The sequence below is a fragment of the Coregonus clupeaformis genome, chromosome 14 (genome assembly GCF_020615455.1).
Source record: "Coregonus clupeaformis isolate EN_2021a chromosome 14, ASM2061545v1, whole genome shotgun sequence".
Classification (NCBI taxonomy): domain Eukaryota; kingdom Metazoa; phylum Chordata; class Actinopteri; order Salmoniformes; family Salmonidae; genus Coregonus; species Coregonus clupeaformis.
Window position 1 is genome coordinate 37,518,774 of NC_059205.1, and position 17,968 is coordinate 37,536,741.

Here is a 17,968-nt window from a genome sequence, read left to right on the forward strand (position 1 = left end):
GGACCAATAAAGCTAGCTAGCTAGCCAGGTAGCGTAGCTAGCTACAGGTAACTATTAGCTACTGGGGATAATTGGTTCCAAATTTGTTTAATGCATAAGAGTACCTGTAACTATGCTAATTATCTGAAGAGTAAGGGTTAGGTAGTAAGTAGCTAGCTAGCTAACTAAATAACAGCTGGAATGACCTAGCTGTAATGTTTGCAAGTATCTCCACTAGCTGGCTACTAGATTACCAATATAACAGTTGTCCCTGAAGCTTTTTGTAGGGAGCCAAGGAAAGCAGCTATTGCCTGTATCAGTAATAACTAGCTAGAATTTAGACCAATACTTGTATAGCAATATAGATAGCTACTAATACAATAGCCCAACTTCTTGAACATTGTTTTGATGAGCCAGTTAGAATAGGGCTGTCACTTGGTCAAAACATAAATCATACTCTGTACCAAATGCATTGCCTATCAATAAACATCTTACTATGTATACATATCATGTAATTCTACTGTATGTTCCTTATTGTTTATTTAGAAACTTCATCCAGATATTACACTGTTGATGCATATGGAATACAACATTACTAGTTAGCTTGTATTCTCTGATCATAACACTAATGTTCCTGTAACATAATGTGGACAGTATACTGTAATGTAGGTTATAGCCAAGACAGGAGGAAATGGTGACCTGTTAGAGCACAGACATGGTTTTAACTTCAGTGGTGCTCATGAGGACCCCCATAACAATTGAAATGTCAATGTGGCCCCCCTCAAACATATTGTAACATTGGGAACCCTCAGTCAATGAGGGGTCTTGTGTGATAGGACCCTGAGCGCAGTAGACTATAATTAACATGTGGGCTTTCTGTACATTATAATCTTTTATTTTCCATTACAGTGTTTGCTCATATTGTAATTGTAGTAGGTTATATAAACATTATCAGAACATGCATTGAATGATAAACAGAACAGAATATCCACATCTTCACTTTATGACAATATTGCTGCTTGCTCAGCCTCTGTCCTTGGTCTGCATCACACAGCCCAGTCCTCAGTCCTGTAAAACACATGAAACACATAGGTAGGTTGTTGAATTCTCATTATGTCTGTCATGGATCTGGTCCATACATTACCATTTTGCTGTTCTCAGTTTAGCCCAGAGAACTAAGAATCAGGCAGGGATTCTCTCTCTCTGTATACAGTGAAGACAGTGCTGTCGGATTCCTACCCACTGTGTACATCAACACCCGGGTCCACTGTTGTAAAGTACTTAAGTAAAAATACTACTTAACTAGTTTTTTGGGGTAACTTTTACTTTTACTTCACTACATTCCTAAAAATGATGTACTTTTTACTGGATACATTTTCCCTGACACCCAAAAGTACTTGTTACATTTTGACAAGAAAATGGTCCAATTCACACACTTATAAAGAGAACATCCCTGGTCATCCCTACTGCCTCTGATCTGGCGGACTCACTAAACACAAATGCTTCATTTTGTAAATTATGTCTGAGTGTTCGAGTGTGCCCCTGGCTATCCGTGAATAAATAAAAAACTAGAAAATGGTGTCTTCTGGTTTGCTTAATATAAGGAATTTGAAATGAGTTATACTTCTACTTTTCCTTTTAATACTTAAGTATATTTTAAACCAAATACTTTAAGACTTTTACTCAAGTAGTATTTTACTGGGTGACTTTGACTTGAGTCATTTTCTATTAAGGTATCTTTAATTTTACTCAAGTATGACAATTGAGTACTTTTTCCACCACTGCCCAGGTCAAGCCACCCATGATTGTCCAGCCTTGTTATAGTCCTGACTCTACTTCACCTAGATGGTGTAAGGATGTTAGCAGGGTTGGACAGTCATGGACGGTGATCTGATTTGCATTTTTTGGGAGATAAAGAATCCTCTCTTTCTCCGTTTTCTGAACATGTGTGAGTTATGATGTTATTTACAGTGACATTGGCCTACCTTCACAATAAGCTACTAAAATTTATGTGTACACAGCATTTTTCTGGACAAACTCCAGTAAGGCTGAATTTTTGTTGTCTGTTGACTCCTGAAACACAGACACAAGGTGGAGTTAGTGAATAGTCACATTGTCTGTCTATCATGGATCAATGTATAGCCTAAATTCTATGAACTTGACAATGACATACTCAAACATTCTCAGTGGAGAAGGTGTCTGTCTGGCCAAGGTTTCACTTCTGTCGCCATGCAGAGAAGAGGGGGGCTGCGATAGGTAGCCTAAGAGAAAATGACATGTAAGCAACTACAATTTTAGTTCTCACATTTGGTGCCTGTTGGATAGGGCAGAATGTTATTGGATAGGACAGAATGCAAAATTGAGGGATGAACTAATTTCAGTAGCTACATACACCCAATCTCTCAACTTTGAAAGCAAACTAGTTAGCTAATTAAAACATAATTATAATTGGTCCTTACAACTTTACCTGAACTGTAGTTTGCACATTTTGATATTACTTTGCAGCATTTTGTATCACATTGGCCATCAAGCACATTCCCATTGACAGCTAGGTTTATTACTGTAGAGGCACCTTGCAGTTTTGGAAACAGCTTCGCGTTTGGTAACACAACTAAGGCGATGCGGTAGCGTTAGTACTGGTTAACCAGTGATTTACTCACTGAACTATACTGTATATGAACTTACTTAATATGGATTTACTTCACCACACATTTAGCTATGCTAGCTATAACTAGCTAGCCAGCCAAACATGTATACTTAGCAAGCAACTGCTACTTGCTAGCTAGTTAGCTACACTATTGCTGTAGCGCCGCCATGCACGTGTCTCCAGAAACAACGAGGTGTCCCAGCTGTGTTGACATTTCACCTATCCACTACATCCACTCATCAGAATAATATAGCTCTTTTCTTACTCACCGTTTCACCGGTGTCATCCCATCCAACATCTCCCAACAGTCGAAGTGCATTGCAGACCGCAGTAAGCCATAGTAGCAGCAGGTTGTAAACAGGAAGAAAGGAGCCCACACGTGTTAGCTATAACATGTTTACAGGTAAGTGTTTCCAAATGAACTAAAACTAGCCCTTTAACTGACACGTAAGTCAGAAAGAACATACAAGTCATTAACACTGATTTCCACGAAGTTCGCACTTCGGATTTCCCACTTCAAGCCCAAATATATCATAATTTGACTAAAATGATGACTTAAATCATTGTGCAACATCATTGCGAAGCTCTGGGCATTGTCTTCCAGCTGAAAAAAAGTGGATTTTCGCTGGTGTGGGCATTTAAAGGGACGATTGCAGAATTAGGTTGCTGTTAAACATTATGATTTGTTTAATCTTTCCAACTAAACATCCCAACATGACATATCACTTTGCATTTGTATTGTGGGAGAAATTTATATTTTATCCGAATGTCAGAAAAGCCTTCAGAAAAGAGATGTAAAGCAGAGCACTACACGAGCAGGAGTGAAGCCACTGTGCACATAAGACGGTGAAGACCCATATTAAACCGAGTCCTCCTATTGTTTTAGAAAAATAAATGTGGCACTCTGAATAAAGCCAATTTATCATCTGACCATATCCTGTGATTTGTTTATTCTGTATCAGCTAAAAAAAATAAAAATAAAAACGTATACAGCTCGCAGGATCCAACATTGCCACTTTTACACCCCTGGCTTATCCTCACTAGCTAACCACTAGCATAATTGAAACACATCACTTATTAGTAGCTCAGCACTTCTCGTACTGTTACACAAAATCACGATACACCTTTACCATCATAGTAGACATTGAACGTCTAAAACCAAATTGGCTAAAACTCTTGTTGGCTGATGGTAGCTATAACTAGTCACATGCTTACATGAGTGTTACCACTAAAATCAAACCAAATGTATTGGTCACATACACATGGTTAGCAGATGTTATTACGAGTGTATCGAAATGCTTGTGCTTCTAGTTTCGACAGTGCAGCAATATCTAGCAAGTAATATCTAACAGTTCTACAACAAAAACCTAATACACACAAATCTAAGTAAAGGAATGGAATAAGAATATATAAATATATGGATGAGCAATGTCATTATCATTATCAGAGTGGCATAGTCTAAGATGCAATAGATAGTATAGAATACAGTATATACATATGAGATGGGTAATGCAAGATATATAAACATTAAAGTGGCAATATTAATTGTAAGTGATTTTCAAGTCTGTATGGAGGCAGCAGCCTCTCTGTGGCTCTTTAACAGTCTGATGGCCTTGAGATAGAAGCTGTTTTTCAGTCTCTCGGTCCCAGCTTTGATGCACCTGTACTGTCCTCGCCTTCTGCGTGTTCAAATCAAATCAAATTTTATTTTGTCACATACATGTGTTTAGCAGATGTTATTGCGGCTGTAGCGAAATGCTTGTGCTTCTAGCTCCGACAGTGCAGTAATATCTATCAAGTAATATCTAACAATTTCACAACATATACCCAATACACACAAATCTAAGTAAGGTATGGAATTTAAGAATATATACATATATGGACAAGCAATGACAGAGCGGCATGGACTAAGATACAGTAGAATATTAAAGAATACAGTATATACATATGAGATGAGTAATGCAAGATATGTAAACATTATTAAAGTGACTAGTGTTCCATTTCTTAAAGCCATGAATCATTTAAGCACTAAGTTTGCAGAACATGACTCATCTCAGGGACACGAATGACAAAATAAAATTTTTTATTTAGGCCAGTGGTCAGGCCAAGGGCACAAATTAAGTAAATATATAAATAAAGAAGACATTTAATGGTCAGAGGGCATATGGAAAGTCATTGGGAAGGAAGTTCTAGAGAGAGAGACGCTGAGGACTGAACAGAGGGTTTCTCTGCTAGGGAACATCACTTGGCCGCCTGCAGGCCTGTCAGCTGTCAGCTCCTCCAAACTGTGCTGTGCTGTGCAAATGTCCACAAGGTTGAGCGTCAAAAACATCATCAGGTCAAGCAGAGAGATGGATAACTTTGATGGCTGCGTGGCTACGTTTTGTCACCAGCGAGTGCAGTTAGAGGAGCAGTTAGAATCAAATAAAAATGAATACAAATAATAATTGTATGTATTTGAATATGAGTGTGGAGATATTGTTCAATTTTCATCAAGGATTTCAAGACGATTTAGCACTTGTTGTTTGTTCTACGGCAATTTGATCTAAAGTGTTATCTTTCAACTGGAGTGAAATTGTTTTCTCTGCAGGATAAAAATACATTCTTCCTCGAGCAGATATTGACCTAAGTGATGGTTCTAATTAGAACCTGGGGTTGAGAATTGAACAATGAATGTTCCTCACGGGAGGACTATGAGTGGCCTCATTCAGCCAACGACTCTCCACAGAGCAACAATTGTCAATGATAGTGTTTTTTTCAAGTGTCAAACTGAATTGCCACTATGAAATGAAAGAGCAAGCAACTCATAAAAGGTCTGTATTGTTTTTTTTGTCAGATGTGAATCGTCACTGCGGGAAGAACTGGACTGCTTATCTTTGGCAAGTCATAAAGCCCTGGTTACATTCTTCTTCTCCAAATAGTTTATCAAGCACAATGAAGCATTGTTATGAGCAGTCCATAAAGAAGACAGAGGTACCCTCTAGGAAAACGTCCTACCCACAAAGTTACAAATGAAGGTCTTTAATAATTGAATAGCCTATTGACAATAAAGCAATGTCAAGGATATTCAACATAAGAACCCTTTCCACAGAGGGTTCTACCTTGAATCCAAAAGGGTTTTCCTATGGGGACAGTCGAATAACTCTTTTGGAACCCTTTTTTCTAAGAGTGCAGTGCAGTGATGGATTCCTTCTGTTCTTCATCCTCCCACACCAAAAGGCTCATTGCCTGAAGCACAATCCTTTAGACTGTCTTATAGTCTGTGTGGTCAGGTCACTCTACTGTATCCTTTTTAAATAAGTCCACAGATCGCCTCAGAAATTGTTCAGCTTTAGGTTTGTTGATGAAAGGCACCCAGAGGAGGTCTTAGTATGTATCACAGAGCTGACGTGAATAATGCAACACCAAACGCTTGTTGACATCTCATTAATTGCTAGCATCCGACTATCAAGCTATCCACCACCATGCCTGGATAAATGACTAAATGAAGAGATCTTCCCACACATTTTATCTCTTATGACAGCATCCTTAACACAAAATAGTATTCTCTATTACAGCTTTCCTGACTCCAGAAATTACAATTGATACATTTTTTGCTTAGGGTGCTGGAAATGATAAATTATGTATTTATCATATTATATTGTCAGGCTATGTCTATGTTGACGCTAGAGTCGTCGTGGTGCTATGCTGTGGAATCATGGCTTTGTTTAGAACTAAAGAAAAATAGCACGGCGCTTGTAACGCCAGGGTAGTGGGTTCGATCCCCGGGACCACCCATACACAAAAATGTATGCACGCATGACTGTAAGTCGCTTTGGATAAAAGCGTCTGCTAAATGGCATATTATATTATTATTATTATTATATATATGAGAAAAAAAATATGCCCGCGCTACAGCCGGCTATACCGGTCCACTAATACAGGGCTAGTAAAGGCCCAGTGCACTACTTTTGTGGGGAAAAAAGTTATACTTTAAAAAAAATGATGATGATTATTATTATGATTTTTCAGAGGGTGCTGCACCCTCAGCACCCCTACTTTCCGCGGCTATGACAATTACTATATGGCCTTCAGCAGTTCAGGCTTAATCAAAATGAAGATGGCCATGATATGAGGTTATAGATAAGAGAGTACTGTCCATATGAGAGAAAATACCTTACTGTATACACTGTAAAAAAAAAAAAAAGGGTTTGAATCTACTTTTATCAAATTAAGGCAACAATTTACACACAATATTATTGAGTAGATGTCCTATGTTTCTGATTAGAAAAATGTGAATAAGCTATTCAAATTTACACAATTAATGTAAGTCCATTTTTTGTGTGTTACATACACTCATATTTAATCATATTATCAGTAAATCCACAACATTTATACGGCTAATCTTATTTCCCTTGACTAACTTTAATTGTGTAAATTCGAATAACTTTTTTTTTTTAATTACTCAAAAACATAGGACATTACATCTACTCAATAATATTGTGTGTAAATTTGTTGCCTTAATTTTTTAAAGTACATTCAACACCTCATATATAAGAAAATACACCAGGAAACCTTGTCAAACAATAAGCATTTATTTGTTAACATGTTATTTTTACTCTTTAGATATACAGTACCAGTCAAAAGTTTGGACACACCTACTCATTCCAGGGTTTTTCTTTATTTTTACTATTTTCTATATTGTAGAATAATAGTGAAGACATCAAACTATGAAATAACACATGGAATCATATAGTAACCAAAAAAGTGTTAAACAAATCAAAATATATTATATATTTGAGACTCTTCAAAGTAGCCACCCTTTGCCTTGATGACAGCTTTGCACACTCTTGGCATTCTCTCAACCAACTTCCCCTGGAATGCTTTTCCAACAGTCTTGAAGGAGATCCCACATATGCTGAGCGCTTGTTGGCTGCTTTTCCTTCACTCTGCCGTCCGACTCATCCCAAACCATCTCAATTGGTTTGAGGTCGGGGGATTGTGGAGGCCAGGTCATCTGATGCAGCACTCCATCACTCTCCTTCTGGGTAAAATAGCCCCTACACAGCTTGGAGGTGTGTTGGGTCATTGTCCTGTTGAAAAACAAATGATAGTCCTGCTAAGCCCAACCAGATGGGATGGTGTATCGCTGTAGAATGCTATGGTAGCCATGCTGGTTAAGTGTGCCTTGCATTCTAAATAAATTACAGACAGATCCACCAGCTAAGCACCCCCATACCATAACACCTCCTCCTCCATGCTTTACGGTGGGAACTACACATGCGGAGATAATCCGTTCACCCACACCGCGTCTCCCAAAGACACGGCGGTTTGAACCAGAAATCTCCAATTTGGACTCCAGACCAAAGGACAAATTTCCACTGGTCTAATGTCCATTGCTTGTGTTTCTTGGCCCAAGGAGGTCTCTTCTTCTTATTGGTGTCCTTTAGTAGTGGTTTCTTTGCAGCAATTCGACCATGAAGGCCTGATTTACACAGTCCCCTCTGAACAGTTGATGTTGAGATGTGTGTGTTACTTGAACTCTGTGAAGCATTTATTTGGACTGCAATTTCTGAGGCTAGTAACTCTAATGAACTTATCCTCAGCAGCAGAGGTAACTCTGGGTCTTCCATTCCTGTGGCGGTCCTCATGAGAGCCAGTTTCATTATAGTGCTTGATGTTTTTTGTGACTGCACTTGAAGAAACTTTTAAAGTTCTTGAAATTGTCAGTATTGACTGACCTTCATGTCTTAAAGTAATGATGGACTGTCGCTTCTCTTTGCTTACTTGAGCTGTTCTTGCCATAATATGGACTTGTCTGTTACCAAATAGGACTATCTTCTGTATACAACCTTTACCTTGTCACAACACAACTGATTGGCTCAAACGCATTAAGAAGGAAATAAATTACATAAATTAACTTTTAAGAAGGCACACCTGTTAATTACAATGCATTCCAGGTGACTACCTCATGAAGCTGGTTGAGAGAATGCCAAGAGTGTGCAAAGCTGTCATCAAGCCAAAGGGTGGCTATTTGAAGAATCTCAAATATAAACTATTTTTTGATTTGTTTAACACTTTTTGGGTCACTACATGATTCCATATGTGTTATTTCATAGTTTTGATGTCTTCACTATTATTCTACAATGTAAAAATTTTTTTACCTTGAATGAGTAGTTGTGTCAAGACTTTTGACTGGTAGTGTCCATGTACGTATACTGAAAGTGACTTTGCACAGATAATAAACAGAGATTAGCAGCAGAGTAAAAGAGGGGGTGGGGGGTTGGAGGGTGACAATGCAAATATTCCAGGTAGCCATTTGATTAGCTGTTCAGGAGTCTTATGGCTTGGGGGTATAAGCTATTAAGAAGCCTTTTGGACCTAGACTTAGCGTTCCGGTCCTGCTTGCCTTGCGATAGCAGATAGAACAGTCTATGTCTAGGCTGGCTGGAGTCTGACAATTCTTAGGGCCTTCCTCTTACACCGCCTGGTATAGAGGTCCTGGATGGCAGGTGCTTCAACAAAGTACTGAGTAAAGGGTCTGAATACTTATGTAAAGTTGTTATATATATATAAATTAGCAAGAATTTCTTTAAAAACGTTTTTGCTTTGTCATTGATGAGGGAAAACAACAACAATTTAATCCATTTTAGGATAAGGCTGTAACATAACAAAATGTGGAAAAAGTAAAGGGCTCTGAATACTTTCTGAATGCAATGTATGTTGTAGGCCTATTTTGTTAGGATGTAGCCCGGTGTTAAGGTAGGTGTACTATAGGAAAATATGGGCTTCTCCTTTCCAACTCCCCGCCCGTTAATGCTGTAGCCTATTTTACATTCCGCAAGGAAGAGCAAGTGTGCATCTGTCCTCCAATAGGCTATCAGTAGGCTAAATAAAATATGTCGAAATAAGTGTCCAACAAGCTTTTGTAGTGTGGCTTTTCCTGGGACTCCACAAGATTTAAAAGGAATAGCCGTGGCAGCAGAGAGGCCAGGTCAATTTACAAGGCGAAATAAAAAAAAGTTCATCAGATAACGAAATCATAGGTAACCTACACTATGTGCGATCCCAAGGCTGCGCTGACTGCGCTCCCTCCCAATCCCAGGGTAGGCAGCTCGAAAAGCTACCCTATTGTTTAAGTTTTTTAGAGACAAAACATTGATCCTACCTAGGCTACAACAACACAACATAATTAAGAATGTTGAGTACAAAACTCTAGGCTGTAAACTGCAGTGAATAGCCTATGTTTGAATATCTGCTCAAAAGCCTTGCGTTTTTAATGTATGTTAATTTCAAAATAACTGCATATAGCCTGCCTAATTGGGCAACCATTTGGATCAGTTATGGGGGTTTTCTCCGCAATTTAGCATACAAGGTCCAGGCACATTAGCAGGACAGGAAAATCACAGATAGAACAATCTTTGGTAATATGGTGTATTTTGTCATGAAGTACTGTATCAGCTAACAGAAACATGCTAATGCATGGATTTCTAGTGGCCCGCATATTAATTATGATAATGCACAGACATGGAGGAAGTTGTAGGGTACTAGGGGGTAGATATATTCCAATGAAGTTATATCTACAATTGTTTTTATAAAAGTAGGAAAGCCTTAAGATAAATAATCCACTTGTTTAGAGAGACAAATGTAGATACCTTTTGAGTAAAGTAATAATATGTTGGATGAGTGTGTTTGTGGCAACTTCCCCCCCACTAGGGGGTAACTTGCCCCTGTGGGCTAGTTACCCCTTTATGGTTATGAATGTGTTTCTACTTGTCATTTAGACAATGGCTAGCCCAGTTAGCACTAGTTTATGCTAACTTACTAGCTAACAACGTCACTAGCAGTAAATGCTAGCCAGCTAGCTAGTTAGCATAAGCTGCTAGGAGTGCTAGCTAGCAACCTTATTACCAGACCGTCTGAGGTTAAATACATTAAAAAGATAGCATAGCTTAATTGCAGTTGCAAATGTTTCCACTAGTGACTGATAGCTTTACAGTTAATGTTAATTTATAGCCTTTTAGCTATTTTACACAGCATTTTATGTCATATAGCTAGATAGCTAGCTACGTTTATAAGAAAGAGCTTTTCAATTGGCATCTCTCCCCCTGTTTTCAGTCACAGGTGGGGACTGGATTAGGTGTGAGCAGTGCAGGAGGTGGGCTCATGGGTTGTGCTCCAATTTTACTGGGGATAGCTTCATTTGTGACCTATGTACAAATTAGAATTGTGCAATAGCAGAGCATAAGAGAGTTGCCACATCAATGTTACACTGAATTAATTAGTTAAGTTATTGTTATTGAATATTGTTATCCAATGAATATTTGTTTTAATTAATTAAAAACAACTATTGAAATCCTTTTGCTCCTGAATGTCATTTTAAAGACTGCTGGTATTTAAAATCTTGCATTATTCAAATAATATTTAGTGCAATTGTACACAACAAAGAAAGACCACAGAAAATTAATGTGCAGGTCAGTTAAAAAGAGGGACTTTACATCAAATCTTCTCATTGTGCGGATATTAAATGATGACATGTGCAACACCATCCCCCCCATATTTTATTTAAATAATTAAAATAAGACAACTAGACTTAGCTTTTCAGTATTACTTACTAAAGCATTTCTAAATGAAATGGATTAAATGGATTTTAACACACTTGTGTGAAACCCTATGCCATAATCTTCTACCGGGGTAACTGGCACCCCCGAGGATTCGTCAATTCACTCTGTCTATCTACTCCGATTTCAGAGCACTCTCGTCTGAGTGTGCCAGAGTGCAGAATAACTGATGACTTTACGAATGTCGGCAAAAAAAACTAATTCAATTGTTGCCAGCAACACAGTTACAGTCACCAACGCTCTGGAGCAGGGGTTCCCAAACTTTTTCACTCAGGCCCCCCATCCAGCATTGGCACGTGAGTGCATCACCCCTCTTGTTGTCAGAGACAAACCTTTGCAGGTTGAAAGCTTATTTTCTGCAGTTCTGCAAATTTTGCCATGTCTAAAACTGGGGCGGCAGGTAGCTCAGTGGGTAAGAGTGTTGTGCCAGTAACCGAAAGGTCGCTGGTTCTAATCCCCGAGCCTACTAGGTGAAAAATCTGTCGATGTGCCCTTAAGCAAGGCACTTAACCCTAATTGCTCCTGTAAGTCGCTCTGGATAAGAGCGTCTGCTAAATGACTAAAATGTAAATCCTAAATATAAAAACGTTAGCTGATAAGGGCTAGTTGATCTGGACATTTCTGACAAGTTATCAAATGCTTTCTAAGGTATGCAATGACTGAACTGATGATTCCTCTTGGGGGATTTATTATAAAACAATTTGGTAAAAAACAATATATATACAGTGGGGAGAACAAGTATTTGATACACTGCCGATTTTGCAGGTTTTCCTACTTACAAAGCATGTAGAGGTCTGTAATTTTTATCATAGGTACACTTCAACTGTGAGAGACGGAATCTAAAACAAAATCCAGAAAATCACATTGTATGATTTTTAAGTAATTAATTTGCATTTTATTGCATGACATAAGTATTTGATCACCTACCAACCAGTAAGAATTCCGGCTCTCACAGACCTGTTAGTTTTTCTTTAAGAAGCCCTCCTGTTCTCCACTCATTACCTGTATTAACTGCACCTGTTTGAACTCGTTACCTGTATAAAAGACACCTGTCCACACACTCAATCAAACAGACTCCAACCTCTCCACAATGGCCAAGACCAGAGAGCTGTGTAAGGACATCAGGGATAAAATTGTAGACCTGCACAAGGCTGGGATGGGATACAGGACAATAGGCAAGCAGCTTGGTGAGAAGGCAACAACTGTTGGCACAATTATTAGAAAATAATGACTGAATGGAGTGACTGACCATTCAGAGAAGCAGGTGTGGTGCGCTGTTGAAGAGCTCCTGGCATGTTTTTTCAGACTGTCTTTGTTTCTGCTTGGCTGTCCAATCGATGCCCCCTCCACTGAACTTACACTGACTTTCCAGCCAAAGCTGCCCCAACTTCATCGCAAGCCGACTGAGACTTTCAATCTCCATCATTTAGCCTTTATTTATTTTTTTACTTTTTATGCGCTTTGAGGTTCTTTGAAAAGCTCTATACAAGTTTTAAAAAAGTATTAATTGTTATTATATCTGTAACCCAATTATGCCTTGTAGGTTAGGTCTACTGTGTAACCTAGGCCTATTATGTTATGTTTGTACATTTTGAGGCATTAATTTAATAAAAAAGTTGTCAAACTTGTTTGAGTCATCCTTGATGATTTTAAATGCATTATCTACATGTGCGGTTGTATTGTGTTCTAAATGATCACACAAGACCTTGTCAGGATCACTGGAGACTGAGGAGATTGGTCCTGGAGCCACTGTGAGCCAGAGCCATGTCAGTGGCAGCAGCTGGACACAGTGTCACATTCTTTTCCAGACCATTCCACTCAAGTAAATGTTTCATAGCGTGTCACCATCGGTTCCATCTTACAAGTTTGTGTATTCAGTCAGTCAGTGGAGCTGTCATGACGCTGATCTGTAATACTCTAGCTTAGTTTTTTCTGTTTGGATTGGGATGTTGTGGGATGCTTTCTTCCATATCATGCATCTTGTTCCTTGGAATTAGAACGGACAGAGATGTCAACTAGAGCGTTTTCTTGTTGTTGTTCCAACACCAAAATGGAGATAGGAAAATAGCGGTGCCTTTGGGCAGTACCACAAGTTAAAAAGCTGAAAGAGAGAGAGACCGAGAGAGAGAGGGGGGGAGGGGGGAATAAGGAGAGATGTGTAGAGGGGAGATAGTGAAATACTCTGTGGGGGTATCAGGGGGAGTCCAATGTGGATTCAGAAAGGTGATATCATGTACCTCGCTGTTCCACCCTCTTGGCAATAACAATGTGTCAGGAAACTGCTTGGTTATTCATGCTGTCTGGTCCATCCCACATCTGAATACATGCAAGAATGAAACTTACATCACTTATCTTCCCTGTGAGATGTGGGGAGTCCAGATAAGTGCTCACCTCACAGCTGGTCTTCAGAGATAAGGCCCGAAATCGAAACACATGGTAACTATTTACTTAATTAGAACAGCAAGCTGGGGTGAAACACATTTCGGGTATGCTATTTTGGTGATAGCCAGGTCAGAGGTGTTCATTACAGAGTTGTGTTCTTCTGAGTCATAGTAATTTCATTAAAGAGAGAGGTGACAAAGAGTTGTAGAGCTAATTTTAAAGCACTCCTATGAACACCAGATGGGAAGCTGCTGTACCATGAGTGGGTTAAGTTACTAAATCAAGCATCTATCGTAAGCAATATGCCTCCACCTGTGATTAGTCACAGGCAAAGTGAATCCTTTACGTTTCCATCCTCTCCTATCTCTGTTAGTCTGCCTGTTGAAAATCAACCCCCGAGACCTGTCCATTTCTTCAGACCAACTGGCTATCTGTGTAACTGAGAGCCCTGCTGCCGGTCTCAACACATTTGCGTCACACACCTTCCCTCTCCCCCTCCTTTCAGCATACACACACACAGAGACAGAGACAGAGACAGAGACAGAGACAGAGGGTTGGTTTCCTGGCATCCCATGTCACCATGGCAGGCTGTTGTCCTGTGGCCCTCATCATCTCAAATATCCTGCTGTCACCGTTTATCATTCTATATTCACCTCATTACCTCACATAAGTCTTTATGTTTACAGTAATTAATCACTTGTGAGATATCGGATGGTGTGCATTTTCTCATTATATATTTGCTCTATATTCATGAGCATAAATGTGTATGAAGGAAAATAAAATGTTCTATAATTTTCTATATTTATCTTATGTTTCCATAATATAGTTTAATGTTAAATTATGTGGTATAACTAATCTCAAACCACATCTTTAGATATGTTTCTTGTTATTGTTTTATGAAATCATGTAGGAGAGATTAAATCAGATGTTATTGATAGGGTGAAATATCTCGTTGCAATTTTAATGGGGCTTTTTATATCCACCCGCACCCAACAGAATAAATTGCTAATAAATAAATCAAATACTCCCTATTTTCTGTACCACTCAATACGTATTGCCAGTGGCAGGCACTTATACAGTGGCCCCTGCTATAAATCTGCTGTCATAAGAGCAATATAAATCAAATGCATTATTGCGCCTCAATGCCCAAGGCTCCAGCTCCCCTCCCCTCCTCTCATTCACTTCCCAGATGGATCTGGAGGAGGATTTTCACATTCCAAGATGATGAGAATGGACAGAACAAAGACTAGAAGAGGACATTGGGATAAGAAAATAAGGTTCAACATCCAGCCGTTGATATCTCGTGTGTGTGACCGCCACTTGCTTGTTGAGGTTATGCCTTGTCCTTAAGCTTGCGTGTGCTTTTGGAAGCACACCCGAGAGTCATCTGTATACTAGCCAAACTATTTTTTCGTCTTCCGAATTCTGATGTAAAATATTCAAGTTTTATAAAGGAAATGTAAATGATGCATAAATGCCTAAAAGATGACACTAGTAGAATATAGCAGCATAGAGACCCACTGGTTAATATACTGTTGTCAGTCATCATGTTTTATTCTCAGTCATGAATATAACCAAATGAAATGTAACCTTGTGCATCAACATGACTTGGGTGCAACAGGAAAGGAAGACATTGAAGCCAATGCCATTTGCAATGTGTTTCCCCTCCCCAGGTGACAGTTATGTCTGTCTGCCCAACAACAGCAAAAAGACGGTCAACCTTGCACTGAAGAGCACTGGTATTTGTTGCCTATCTGATATAGCATGATGACAGTGAATATCCTTTACTGTGAATGTGTTGTTTTTATTTTTTTAAATGATCATCTTACTTATAGCTATATTGCTTTTAAAGCAATCGTTTGTCTTTGTTGTGTCTCGGCCTTGATATTGCCCTGTCACGATCGTTCAAGGAAGTGACGGACCAAGGCGCAGCGTGGTAAGCGTACATTTTATTTAATTAACGTACTTAACACACACGAACAAAAACAACAAACCAAACGATACGTGAAGTCCTAGGTTAACACCAAAACAAACTATACGGAACAAGATCCCACAATGACTAGTGCCAAACATGCTGCCTAAGTATGGTCCCAATCAGAGACAACGAGAAACAGCTGCCTCTGATTGGGAACCACCCTGGCCAACATAGATCTACACGATCTAGATCAACAACATAGAAAATACAACATAGACACTACACACCCTTGCTCAACATTTAAGAGTCCCCAGAGCCAGGGCGTGACATGCCCCGTCCGTCGTCATGTTAGCACGTGTAACACAGTTAAAGCCTGTGTGTTATTTGCCTTCTTTCCTCCCTGCCTGCCTGACTATATCCTAAGGAACAAGATTTTATTATCTCCGCAGCGCCGATTCGTTCAGGGCATCAGGGTGTAACCAACGGTGACCCCAGTGTACACTACCCACATGGTGGCATTTCAGATAACTGAAAACGGTTTCACTTCTCCAGCAGGTAACAGCACAACTGCTAGGAAATGAAGTTTGGAGGCTTGATGAGCACACCGCTTGGTTCAGAGAAAGGCGAGGTCAAGATGAAGATAAGACTACCACGGCAGGCACACAGCTCGCTGGAGGTGGGGAGAAATTGCTGAAGATTGAAGATAATGTCGCCGCTGTGTTGGTGGTGGGGCGGACATACAGTTGAAGTCGGAACTCATCGACTCCAGCCACCCTAGTCATAGACTGTTCTCTCTGCTACCGCACGGCAAGCGGTACCGGAGTGCCAAGTCTAGGTCCAAAAGACTTCTCAACAGCTTCTACCCCCAAGCCATAAGACTCCTGAACAGCTAATCATAATATGCCATTTAGCAGACGCTTTTATCCAAAGCGACTTACAGTCATGCGTGCATAAATTTTTGTGTATGGGTGGTCCCGGGGATCGAACCCACTACCTTGGCGTTTCAAGCGCCGTGCTCTACCAGCTGAGCTACAGAGGACCACATGGCTACCCGGACTATTTGCACTGCCCCCCCACCCCATCATTTTACGCTACTGCTACTCTGTTAATTATTTATGCATAGTCACTTTAACCCCTACCCACATGTACATATTACTTCAACTACCTCAACTAGCCGGTGCCCCCGCACATTGACTCTGCACCGGTACCCCCCCCCTGTATATATAGCCTCCCTACTGTTATTTTATTTTACTTCTGCTATTTTTTTCTCAACACTTTTTTTGTTGTTGTTTTATTTTTACTTTTTTTGTTAAAAAGAAATGCACTGTTGGTTAAGGGCTGTAAGTAAGCATTTCACTGTAATGTCTGCACCTGTTGTATTCGGCGCATGTGGCCAATAAAATTTGATTTGATTTGATTTGATCACAATTCCAGTGGGTCAGAAGTTTACATACACTAAGTTGACTGTGCCTTTAAACAGCTTGGAAAATTCCAGAAAATGATGTAATGGCTTTAGAAGCTTCTGATAGGCTAATTGACATAGTTTGAGTCAATTGGAGGTGTACCTGTGGATGTATTTCAAGGCCTACCTTCAAACTCAGTGCCTCTTTGCTTGACGTCATGGGAAAATCAAAAGAAATCAGCCAAGACCTCAGAAAAGAAACTGTAGACCTCCACAAGTCTGGTTCATCCTTGGGAGCAATTTCCAAACGCCTGAAGGTACCACGTTCATCTGTTCAAACAATAGTACGCAAGTATAAACACCATGGGACCACGCAGCCATCATACCGCTCAGGAAGGAGACACGTTCTGTCTCCTAGAGATGAACGTACTTTGGTGCGAAAAGTGCAAATCAATCCAAGAACAACAGCAAAGGACCTTGTGAAGATGCTGGAGGAAACAGGTACAAAAGTATCTATATCCACAGTAAAAAGAGTCCTATATCGCCATAACCTGAAAGGCAGCTCAGCAAGGAAGAAGCCACTACTCCAAAACCACCATAAAAAAGGCAGACTACGGTTTGCAACTGCACATGGGGACAAAGATCGTACTTTTTAGAGAAACATCCTCTGGTCTGATTAAACAAAAATATAACTGTTTGGTCATAATGCCCATCGTTATGTTTGGAGGAAAAAGGGAGATGCTTGCTAGCTGAAGAACACCATCCCAACCGTGAAGCACAGGGGTGGCAGCATCATGCTGTGGGGGTGCTTTGATGCAGGAGGGACTGGTGCACTTCACAAAATAGATGGCATCATGAGGAAGGAAAATTATGTGGATATATTGAAGCAACATCTCAAGACATCAGTCAGGAAGTTAAAGCTTGGTCGCAAATGGGTCTTCAATATGGACAATGACCCCAAGCATACTTCCAAAGTTGTGGCAAAATGGCTTAAGGACAACAAAGTCAAGGTATTGGAGTGGCCATCACAAAGCCCTGACCTC

At 39.8% G+C, this 17,968-nt stretch overlaps 1 long non-coding RNA gene across 1 annotated transcript; it reads right to left on the bottom strand.

Annotated features, from left to right (window-relative positions):
- Positions 1-596: 596 nt before the first annotated feature.
- LOC121581509 lies at positions 597-3,255 on the bottom strand. The gene is made up of 4 exons (XR_006003214.2): positions 2,896-3,255; positions 2,153-2,240; positions 1,965-2,052; positions 597-1,047 (listed from the first exon to the last, which is right to left on the bottom strand). It is a non-coding gene; the product is annotated as an uncharacterized LOC121581509 (long non-coding RNA).
- Between the last annotated feature and the right edge of the window lie 14,713 nt (positions 3,256-17,968).